This window comes from Tenrec ecaudatus, chromosome 4 (genome assembly GCF_050624435.1).
Source record: "Tenrec ecaudatus isolate mTenEca1 chromosome 4, mTenEca1.hap1, whole genome shotgun sequence".
NCBI lineage: Eukaryota > Metazoa > Chordata > Mammalia > Afrosoricida > Tenrecidae > Tenrec > Tenrec ecaudatus.
The window spans coordinates 61,357,176-61,369,430 of record NC_134533.1 but is presented as its reverse complement, the minus strand read 5'-3'; the positions used below and the strand labels follow the sequence as shown (position 1 = coordinate 61,369,430).

Below are 12,255 nucleotides of genomic sequence, written 5' to 3'. Positions count from 1 at the left end.
GACATACGTCACAGGAAAGGGTTGTACTACAGGCAATACATCAATGAGAGGGGGACAATCTAGGGGTACACATGCTATAGGAAGAGGAGGGATTAAGGGTACACATGTGACAAGATGGCTGGATCCTAGATTCATGATGGGTGGATCCTAGGTTCATGATGGCGGCCTAACCTTGATTGCCCTAGAGCCGGAGACCTTATTTACTCTAAGATTCAGGGGAAGCAATCCACTATCCGTAACATCAGGGAGTGAGCCTCACTTATTGTGGGAGAAACAATGGTGTTTGCTTGCTCTGGATGGCTGGTGTCTTCAGGGAGATAACTTGACAATCATTTACCATTAGTTGCGAGCAGGTGTCCTAGGTCTAGCATAAATATATTTGGGGGAGTCGAGCTGGGGAACAGTCTTTTTGTATCCCACACACACTTACCCACACAAAGCTCACACTCACTGAATGGAGTCCATGCCGACTCACAGAAGCCCTATGAAACAGGGCAGCAGCACTGCCCTGTGTGTTTCTGAGACTGTAACCCTATGGGAATAGAAAGCCCCTGTCTTTCTCCCACCAGCAGTAGAAAGCTGCTGGTGGTTTCAAACTGCTGACCTTGCAGTTAGCAGTTGGACTGGTAACCATTAAGCCACCAGGGCTCCTTGACCACAGCAACCTGCCACACATGTCTTGCACAGTCATGATGCCTGGTATTCATGCATCTTATGTGTTCCTACCTGGACTGCCTTTTCCTGCCCCCTTAACCTTCCCAGGAAAGTCCCTTTACCCATTAGTTAACACCTAGTCAACTGTCATCACTCTGGAGAATCATTACCTGAGCCCCCTGAAGAGGTTGTTCCATTCTCCCCTATATTTTCAGAACCGCTTCCAGAACATGTCTCAGCGCACTGAATTATCCATTTAACTCCTTCCTCTCACTAAACTGGGGGCGTCGTCAGTTGGGCTGTGACCCACGTCCTCACCCCAGCACTTGGCACATTTTGTGCCAAGCGCTCAGTGAATCTCTGCCAGGGGAGCGCGGGAGGGAAAGCAGCACCGGGCATGTGCCATGAGCAAGGACACTGTTTCCAACATGTGCGGGCAGGTCTAGCAGGGAAGTAATATTTCTTGGGTTTTCGGAAGTAAATCACACCTGAGGGATATGAAGTTGTATGTAACTGATAGAGGGGTTTCCGGGGGGAAATGGTAATTCTGCGAGGTCTGGACAAAAGATATGCTGGCCGGCTGCTGGCTGCCAAGTTTGCGGGCCTTGGAAGACAGCTCCTGGGCAGGGTTAATGTTTTTGTCTCCCCCTCCTACAGTGCCATCTGAAGCCGTATTACTTATCTGATTATTATTTGTCTCCCTCAGGAGGAACTAAGTGTCATGAAAGCGAATATATTTTTCTTCCTTGGTTACCAGAATTATTCAGCACCTTGACTACTGCCTGCTACACAATAGACTTTTCACACGTAGTTATTTATAATTGCATAGGTGGATAGAGAGATGGCAGAAGTCATCATAAAAGCAAAATGTTTGACAGTGATTTATCTAAGTATTCTGAAACAGGATTTTAATTTTCAGTGAATTATCTCTTTGGAAAAAAAAGAAGAAGAAATGAGTTGGGAATGAATTCACATCCCCTTTATGTTCCTTTGTCTTGTGTGAGTTTACCTGACAGAATTACAAAACACCTAACAATGGATTAGCTTACCTATTGACAACTGCTGGTTATGCCCTTTGCCCTGGATTCCTCCACTGGGACAACTGTATGCATCATGTAAACTGCACTAGCTTCACCACTGGTATCTGAGAGATCGGGAATGTTAGACTTTGTGTCAACTTGGTTGGGCCAGGATTCTCTCATAATGTAATCAACTCCATGATGGGATAGTCTGTGGGAAGCCAAGGAATTGTGGGAAGATGGGGTAGAATGCTACTCTCTTGTGTTAGTCTGGGAACATTAGAGAAACAAATCCACGGAAACTCATATGAAGAGAGAGTTTTATATAAAAGTTAAATGCACATCAAGAAAACATCCCAACTCAGTGCTGCCCAAGCCCACAAGTCCAAAATTAACCCATATATCCGACACCAATCTATGAAGTCCTCCTCTAGCGTACAAAACACACGCAATGATGCCAACTGCAGGAGAAAAGCCAAGTCAGTGAATGTGTAAGCATCTCAGTGCTGGCAGGGGTCTCCACAAGGCTGCTCCAGCACCCAGGGCTGCATCGGGGCAGGTCCATGTGGCTGCTCAGGGGTGTCTTGCAGGAAGTGAGCCCCGCCAAGTAAAGCAGGGAACCGGCAAACGCAGCTACACCCTCATCCGACCATCAGAAATCAAGAGACTGGTGAACTCGAGAGGCGAGGCTCACGGAGTCATTTATCTCTCCGCTCTTCAATTAACCCCACATGTGTTTATCGGCCAGGTTGGCACAATAAACTAACTCACCCCCCTTAATCAAGTCACAGCCTTGACATAATTGAAAGTAAATTTCCTTAGGGGTATAGCCTATTGCTCTTTAAGCAGACTCTGTGTTAGTCTGGGTGGACTAGAGAAACAAATCCAGAGACATTCATATGTGTATAAGAAAGAGCTTTATATACAAGAACAACTGAATATTGAGAAAACATCCCAGCCCAGTCCAGATCAGATCCACAAGTCCGATATTAGCTAGCCTATATGTCCGATACCAATCTATAAATTCTTCTTCAGACTCATGAAACACATGCAATGACGCCGAATGCAGGAAGATCACAGGCCAGTGGGTGGAAAGTTTTGTGGATCTGGTGGGTGGAGGTGTAAGAAACTCAGTGCTGGCATGTGTCTCCACGTGGCTCCTCTAGCTCTGGCTCTCCATGTGGCTTGTCAACAGGAATGTCTCATAAGGAGTGAGCATGTATCTGGCTGCCAGTGAGCTGTTTATCCCCAGGGTGCCTCCAAATGAGATCATCAAGCTGTGACTTGATTGACAGGCCAGACTCCACCCTTCCCAAATTGACAGATTATGTAGCTGCCATAGCTCCCCACTTCTTGCTGGTCTGGATCCTGCATCTGACTCATCCACCTCCTTACCCACTGACCCTGAGAGCTATCAGCAGCTTGCCGTCTTTCGTTGGATTTGTTTGACTCTGCAGCCATGAACCCAACTTGCGGACCTTGGGTTCACCCACTTCTGCCTCCACCAGCCTTTGGTGTTCCTGCTTCCTGGTTCATCTGCCTGCAGCTAGTGTGAGTCAGCCTGCAGCTAGTGTGAATCTTGCTTAATATCTGACCCACAGACTGGAATCAGACTGGACTTCTATGCTATGTGAGTCATTTTAAAAAATAAAATCATTGCACTTTAATGAATCCTAGAAAGGCTAATCTACTATACCCCTCCCCTGCTGACCAATGGCCGTAAGAGTCAAAGAACACATATGAAGGTGAAAGTTGGCGTCTACACCACTGTTTCAAATGTTGTCACTACTTTGTGAGGCAGCTAACTCTGCAGTCTACAGTAGTGAGTCATCCTTGTTCTGAACAACAAGAAATGGTTCCACTGGAGAGAGTATGTGAGAGTCATGTGTGAGCTGTTCTTGATAGGAAATCCTATCTATCTATCTATCTCACCGATTCTACTTCTTAGAGAATCAGGCAGACACAGAGATCAAAAGGAATGAAAATATTTAGCAAATCTTACAGAACCATAGCACATATGTTTTCCTCAATAGCTTTTTAAAAGAGTCGTCTTAAAATGCATTGTTATTCAATGGAAAATGGAAAGAGCCTATAAATCTAGAGAAGCAAAAAATGTAAAGCATAGAAAAAGTACCCAGTGAGTTTAGTAATGACGAGCTTGTCCTTCTTCGTGTCCTTAATGAAAGTACTGCCAGGCTATCCTGGTAAAGATTCATGGCATTTACCACGCTCCAGGGCTAATGACCACATATGCATCTGTCTTCTCTATGTCAATGGTCAATGGACTCCTTTTGCTGACAACTATATTGAATGTCAAAAAAAGAAGAAAATAGTGGACTATCACTATAGTATGATGGCTATTGAAAATGGCATCCCACTTGTACAAATAAAAATTATTTAAGAAAAAAGTATTTAAGACATTTAATGGTCAAGTAAAGACAAATATTTTCAATGGATCTCCAAAATGTTTAAGCAATAATTGTGTGCATATCACTTCTCGGCCTTTTGGCTAAGATCAAGTGTAATTGTGTGAGTACGGCCTGTCTGAAATCTGACTAGATTTTCAGTGTTTGCAGTCAACAGGACCTTCAGAAAGGCTGCTTATATTCTCTTTTTTTTCTTCTTAAATTTTTATTATAACTTTAAAATGCCCATTTGCAACATTTTTAAGATAATATGCATAATTCCTCAAAGAATTATTCTAAAAAGAATATGCATAATTCCTCAACTCTTGAAAATAATTAATACTTATTTAAGGACCCAGATTGATGAGCTGCAGCAAAGTTAGGGTAGTTTTGGTCAAAATTAGAAATTATTTGTTAATCACATTTACACAAAGTTCACGTGTGGTATAAGTAGTTGAGATAATTAAGGTTTATTGTGCCAACTTGGCCGATAAACACATGTGGGATTAATTGAAGGGTGGAGAGATAAATGGCTCGGTGATTCTCACCTTTCGAGTTCTCAGATCTCTTGCTTTCTGATGATCAGACCAGGGTGCAGCTGCCTTAGCCAGTTCCCTGCTTTAGCTGGCAAGGTTCACTTCCTGCAAGATATCCCTAAGGAAAAAAAAAAAAAAGATATCCCTAAGGAAAAGGCACATGAACCTACCCCTATGCAGCCCTGGGTGTTGGAGAAGCCACGAGGAGACTCCTGCCAGCGCTGAGCTGCTTACACGTTCACTGATTCAGCTTTCCTCCTGCAGTCAGCGTCAATGGTATGTTTTGTGAAATGGAGGAGGACTTCGTAGATTGGTGTCGGACATATGGGCTAATGTTGGACTTATGGGCTTGGACAGCACTGGGTTGGGATGCTTTCTTAATGTACACTTACCTTTTATATAAAACTCTCTCTTATACATATAAGTTTCTGTGGATTTGTTTCCCAAGTTTACCCAGGCTAACACAGTAGTTGAGGCAGTAAGGAAACTAAAAAAGCAGGGCTTGACAATAAGAAAAATAATGAGACGCAGTTAAGAAATGGGAAAAGACATGAACAGACAGTTCACCAAAAATGAAGTACAAGTGGCTAACAAACACGTGAGAAAATGCTCACAATCACTAGCCTTCAGGGACTTTGGACCAGATTTTATGTTCCTGGGTTGACACTAGGAACACGTTTCTACCCAACCCTCAGTGAACCCTGCCGTGGACTAAGCACCATGGTGACCTTGGGTGCTGACCTTGCAGGCAGCATGGCATAATACAGGGGCTACCTCGGAAGGACTTAACACAGAGACCCAGCTGAATGAACTGAGGCCTGCCTCAAAGTTGCCTGCATCATGTATTGAGCACAGAGGTACTCTGGTGGGAAAGGAAGCCGAGTAGCTGCCCTGGAATAGTGGAAGTGGCGATCATTGGACCTTACCCATCCTTAGGGTAAACAGAGCTCAGTGGAATGGGAGATCCAACTGGGTAGGACAACAACACATAGAAGTGTACTTGCATAGACTCCTCATACAGATAGTGCCCGGAATGTTGTGTCTTTGGGAAAATTGATCATTTTATCAGTGCAATAACATTTATAGCCCAAGGGGAAGATTGACAATGTTGTACTTATTTGTTTCTATGCATTTCTGTTTTCCTGCCTTTAGCATGTTTGTTTTTTTATTTTTGTTTGTTCACTTGGTTGTTTGCTGGTTGGTTTGTTGCTGTTGTTGATAGTGTTGGTCTTATGGGGTTTTTATTTTGCCACAATACAACCACCAAAGTAAACCTGAGTCGTGCATATTCCACGGACAAGCAGATGGATTCTGGGCTCCCACTTAACTCTTCTAGCCCCAATTCAAGAATAGTTATTTCTGATAACATGGCCCTGCTCCATATTCATCTTCATGAAATGATCACTGAAGATAAGGGTGTTACAGCAAAGGGTGGCGAAGAGAGCAGATGGTGCCCGACTACCACTCAGAGTAGTGTCTGGGATCTGAAAGGCTGTCTTCAAAGAACCAGGCATCTAAGTGAGGAGTCAATTAAGTGCACATAGAAGAAGTACACCACACCAACTTGTGTGATCCAAGGATGACAGTAATAAATTCAAATATGACAAAGGGAAAAAAGTATCAGAGCTTAAATTGTAGATGACTAGGGAGGACAGTGGGAGCCCAAAACCCATCTGCAGAGTATCGAGTCAGATTAAGCCTCTGGCAGATCCCTTCTAGCCACAATCAAAAGTCTCAGACAGCCTTACTATCACATAGGGATCATTGTACTCCTGATTATGCTGGATCAAACTTGATCAATGGTCAGTTGACCTCCCTGTGAACCCAACCTGACTTTGTTCTAGGTGCAAGTATTTCTTACTTGTTCCAAAATTTTTTTCTCTGGCTTTTAAAATATTAACAGTAGTCTTTTCTTTCTTACTCAATATTTGTAGTTTCATCTTTATATTGTTTATTATTCTATCCTTATACTTTATTTCATTTTTATTTTATATTGTTTTCTGCTGGGTTCTTGTGACGCACAGGAGTGGATGCGTAGCGATAATAACCGATGCAAGGGTTTACAGGGGATGTGGGGCACGGAGAAGCTAGGGCGGGGTGGGTATTCAAAAATTGATTGTGGTAATGATGGTACAATTGTCCTTGACACGATTAAACTATTGGATTGTATGATATGTGGATTATGTGCCAAGAAAACTGTAAAAAAGAAAGACGGGAAAAGAAGGGCTAGGGCAGGACAGGGTGAGTCCGGTGTCTAGGCAGGCTCTGGAAGAAGTGCCTCCTCCAGTCCTAGATGCCTGACTTGCCTCAGCCGAGTCCTGCTCTGGCTTGCATGGAAACAAGCACCCAAAGCACCGCCATCACATGGGTCCCAGCTCCCGGGGACCTGATAGAGCAGAGCAGAAGTGCTCTACGGGGTGTTCAAGGTTGGAAATCAATTTAGGAGCCTGAGCTGGCAGTCATAACCTTTCGGTTAGGGGCGGCGGTTCTCAACGTTCCTCATGCCACGACCCTTTCATACAGGTCCTCATTTTGTGGTGACCCCAACCATCAAATTATTTTCGTTGCTACTTCATCACTGTCATTTTGCTACTGTCATGCATTGGGCAACCCCTGTGAGAGGGTCCTTCGAACCCCAAAGGGGTCACAACCCACAGGCTAAGAACCACTGGTAGGGGCTCAGCATGGAACCCACGAGGCCCCCAGGCTCCTGGTATGTGTGAAAGAGCTGTCCAGATCTAGGGCCTTGGCATTGAAGAAGCTTTGCCTCAATATGCCAGGCAAAATTCATTTGTAGCATTGTGCTGTTGATGTTGGGTGCCGCCAGGTCCGTTCTGACTCCATGAACTTACAGACCACAGAAACCCTGCCCAGCCCTGTGCCCTCCTCAGAATCAGGAGGTTTGAGCTCACTGGTGCAGCCATGGTGTTGAGGCATCTTGTGCCCTTCTGCCAGCGGGCCTGATAAACACAGGGATTGGAGCTGAGCTCAGGTAATGGTTCACTCTGCACTGACTCCGGCAGACGGGCAGGAGGGAGTCCGAAATGCAGCTGCTGTCAGGAAGTTTCTGCACCAACTGTCCCTCTCCCTCAGAAGGTAAGCAAACTAACGCCGCAGGCTGGCCACCGTAGTTTAACTGATGATGACTCAGAGAGACTGAGTATGATCGACTAATGTTTCCGGTTTCCTTATTCTTCTCCTCAGTGAAAGTCCTTCTCACTTTCTATAGGGGGAGCAATTTGTACATCTGCAAACTGCTGTCCAATGGCAGTTTTGGTCTTCACCAACAAATCGCTTTATTTTAACAGAGCATGCATCCTTAGTCTTGGACATTAGAGGGCCTACTCCTCTGGATGGCTGTTCTCGGAGCAACCTATTCAGTTTAAACAACCTAGTTTAAAGAATTATCATGTATGTGATTGTATCATTCTATATTTAAAACAAACAAACAAACTCATTGCCATCCAGTCACCTGTAGCTCACGGCCACCCTGTACGACAGGGTAGAACTGCCCCTCTGTTTCTGAGGCTGGAAATCTTACCAGAGGGAGAAACTTTCATCTTTTTTTCTGCCGAGCGGCTGGGGGTTTTGAACTGCTGACCTTGAGAGCAGCAGCCCAACTCATAACCCACTATACCACGAGGGCTCCTAGCACCCTATACATTACTTATTAATTTTATAGGGGATAAAGTATCCTTATAAAGGAGGACAGATTTTCTTTAACAAAACAAAACCAAGAAAAAGCTGCCACGTAGGAACAGTTAACCAAGAGCCAATGTAAACGTTAAATGTGGCTTCCGTGGCATGAAGAGCTCTAGACGTTTACCTTTGTTCCTGGTTAGCTGTTCATTTGTGGCACTCTTGCCCTCAATCTCAGACTTTACTCTTTAAGTTTTGACAATATCACATTGAGTTTTAAGGTTCAGCATTTCAAAAACCTTGTCTGAAGCATCTCCATCTATACAGAGATGAGGATGTACAAAACTTCACCAAAAAGCTTAATTTTGGTGGCGTTAGACTCAGGCATATCCCTGTCACAGAAATGAAGGTGCAAGACACGAGGATCCGCATCTCAAGTATCATCCCCTTGCTGATGCACAGCAAAAGTCTCCTCCCCAGGGCATCTCCGCACCCCCTGATACTGGTGTTCCCTCTGATTCTAGGGCCTTGATAAGACTCCCCAGTGGCTGCCTTGCTGTCTGCGAAATGGATCACCTGGTATTTCTAAGCTGGACACAGCCTCAGAGTGAGTGTCACCGCGTGAGTCAGAGGTTCCTCCGGCTGAACGCTACTGAGTTCCTGTTACTAAAGCAATCAGGAAGTGAGAGGAAGGGGCGGGAACTTAAGAAAGAACAGAGGCTACTTCACAGTAGCTCTCTGCCCCCAAACACCCTTCTCCCATTACCAAAAATGGTGTGGAGACCCTACCTGACCTTCTCTGGTTGCACAAAGGAGGGGCAGGACTCAACTCACCAGCCCAAGGTTCTGACGAGCTCCAGACAGGTGTCTGCCCTCCATCTTGCTCGATCCTATTCTCACCCCAACTGTGCTTCCCACGGCACTTTACTTCTCTGCTGACTTCAGTAACTCCCGGCAATAGCCACTCTTACAGACAACATTCGTAATTACGGGGCTGTTGAGGGGGTGCCTCTGTGGGTCAGACTCAAACTCCCGTGCTGCTCCTCTGCTCTGCCTCAGGGTCTCCTCGCCTCAGCCTCTAGTCACCCTGGCAAGGTTTCTACTGCCCTTGTCACTTCAGGCAGGGATGTCAACTGTGCTCAGAGGTGGCTCTTCCTCGATGGTCCTGGGAATGCTCCTCTTCTGCTTCGGAGATGGCTTTCTCTCTTTTTAATTTTAGGAGAGCATTTGTCAAGTCTGACAAGGGACAAAGACACGGACACATCCTCCGGGTGAGGGAAGCTATGAACACAAGTTCATAATGGTGTCCCTGAGTTGGTTCTCTTATGCACAGAAGACTGGCAACCCCAAATCAACCAATCCCCTGTATTAGTGCTTCACACACTCTGTTTGCAAATGATCCAGTGGGAGCTACTGAGACATATTAAGGAATTTCACTTCTAAACAAGCAGCCATCTAGCTGAGAAGCAGCAAAGCCCTCATGGAAGAAGCACACTAGGCTGTGTGATCACAAGGTGTAGAAGGGATGAGGTATCAGGCATCAAAGAACAAAAAAATCATATCATTGTGTGTTCACCTCCCCAATAAGATCGCTGACTACAAATGGGTACATAAGCAAATGTGGTCAAGAAAGCTGATGGTACCCGGCTATCAAAAGATATAGTGTCTGGGGTCTTAAAGGCTTGAAGGTAAACAAGTGGCCATCTAGCTGAGAAGCAACAAAGCCCACATGGAAGAAGCATACCAGTCTGTGTGATCACGAGGTGTAGAAGGGATGAGATATGAGGCATCAAAGAACAAAAAAATCATATCATAGTGAAAGGGAGGAGTGCAGAGTGGGGACCCAAAGCCCATCTGTAGGCAACTGGACATGCCCTTACAGAAGGGTCATGGGAGATGACGAGGCAGTCAGAGTGCAGTGTAGCAAGGATGAAACATACAACTTTCCTCTAGTTCCTAAATGCTTCCTCCCCCCCACTATCATGATCCCAATTCTACCTTACAAATCTGGCTAGACCAGAAGATGTACACTGGTACAGATAGGAACTGGAAACACAGGGAATCCAGGAAAGATGATCCCTTCAGGACCAGTGGCATGAGTGGTGATATGGGGAGGGTGAAGGGTAGGTGGGGTAGAGAGGGGGAACTGATTATAGGGATCTACATATAACTTCCTCCCTGGGGTACGGACAACAGAAAAGTGGGTGAAGGGAGATGTTGGACAGGGTAAGATATGACAAAATAATTTATACATTATCAAGGGTTCATGAGGGAAGGAGGAGGAAAAATGAGGAGCTGATGCCAGGGGTCTAAGTGGAGAGCAAATGTTTTGAGAATGATGAAGGTAATGAATATACAAATGTGCTTCACACAATGCATGGATGTATGGATTGTGATAAGAGTTGTATGAACCCCCAATAAAATAATTTTTAAAAAGGAATTTCACTTCACTACAACCATATATCAGTTGTGGGTTTATAGCAGGCAGGGAAAAAAAACATTTGTGCATTTGTTGCCCTCATCATTCTCAAAACATTTTCTCTCCACTTAAGCCCTTGGTATCAGCCCCTCATTTCCCCCCTTGCCTCCCTGCTCCCCTCCTGGCCTGTTTTTATTGTGCGATAATTGGAAACACCCCACGCTTTCATTCCTCTTGACTACATGCAGTTGAATAAACTGCATGTACTGTGATTGCAGCTAGGGGAAGACATGACGAGGTGTCTGAAGCCTGGAAAGGAATACACCAAAATAAGATTAGAACTGCTTGGGTAACGAGAGTACGAGTGACTTTTCCTTAGAAAAAACTTTAATTTGTGTTACATGTATTAAGAGAAGACGAGAAAGGAAGAATGCCGTAGTCGTGAGACCTGAATTTCTAAGACTAGTGTAATAGAATGTATATGTCCCATCATATTCTACCTTGGTCCATGAGTCAGAGAATTGGTAAGTCATGCAGGGTCTCTTCAATATACCTTACAGATAATCTCATTCAATTCTTCTTTCACGGAAGAGAAACCTGAGGACTAGAGAGATCAAGTGGTGTTCTACTCAAGTGCAGTTAATTTGTAATTCAGCTGTGTGGTAGTTCCATCATTTCATGTCAACTTGAAGATAGATATATATATATGGTGGTATCCAACCTATCAATCAGGTCACAGCTTGGTGGTGCCTCCTTGGGGGCTTGCTCTTCTCATTAGCAGGGCCTGGGATACTTCCCTCTCTCTGCTTTCACCTCTCTGCTACTGTCCCTGAGAGCTGCCCAGGCCCTGCAGTGTTTCCACCTACCTTGACCTTTGCATACCCTGGCCTGCGGTCTTCCTGCATTCTGCATCATTGCAGTGGGGTTGCGTGAGTCTGAAGAGGGACTTAGGGACTCGTACCACACTTATGGACTTGAGTTGCACTGGGCTGGGATGCTTTCTTGATATATAATTACTCCTTGATATAAAAGCTCATTTATTTCTTTCTTAATCATTTTATTGGGGGCTCATACAATGCTTATCACAATCCATACATCCATCCATTATGTCAAGCACATTTGTACATTCGTTGCCATCATCATTTTTAAAACATTTGCTTTCTACTTGAGCCCTTGATATCAGCACCTGATTTCCCCCCCTCCCTCCCCATCCCCCTTTCCTCCTGAACCCTTGATAATTTATAAATTCTTATTATTTTGTCATATCTTACACTGCCCAACGTCTCCTTTCACTCATTTTTCTGTTGTTCGTCCCTCAGGAAGGAGCTTATATGTAGATCCTTGTGATCGGTTCCCCTTTCTACCCCACCCTCCCGGTATTGCCACTCTCACCACTGGTCCCGAGGAGTTCATCTGTCCTGGATTCCCATGTTTCCAGTCCCCATCTGTACCAGTGTACATCCTCCGGTCTAGCCGGATTTGTAAGGTAGAATTAAGATCATGATGGTGTGGGGGGAAGCATTAAAGAACTAGAGGAAGTTGCATGTTTCGTTGTTGCTGTACTGCACCCTGACTGGCTTGTC

General features: G+C 44.9%; 1 pseudogene; it reads left to right on the top strand.

Annotated features, from left to right (window-relative positions):
• The first annotated feature begins 4,162 nt into the window (after positions 1–4,162).
• On the top strand, positions 4,163–4,318 carry LOC142447408 (U2 spliceosomal RNA; annotated as a pseudogene).
• The last annotated feature ends 7,937 nt before the right edge of the window (positions 4,319–12,255 follow it).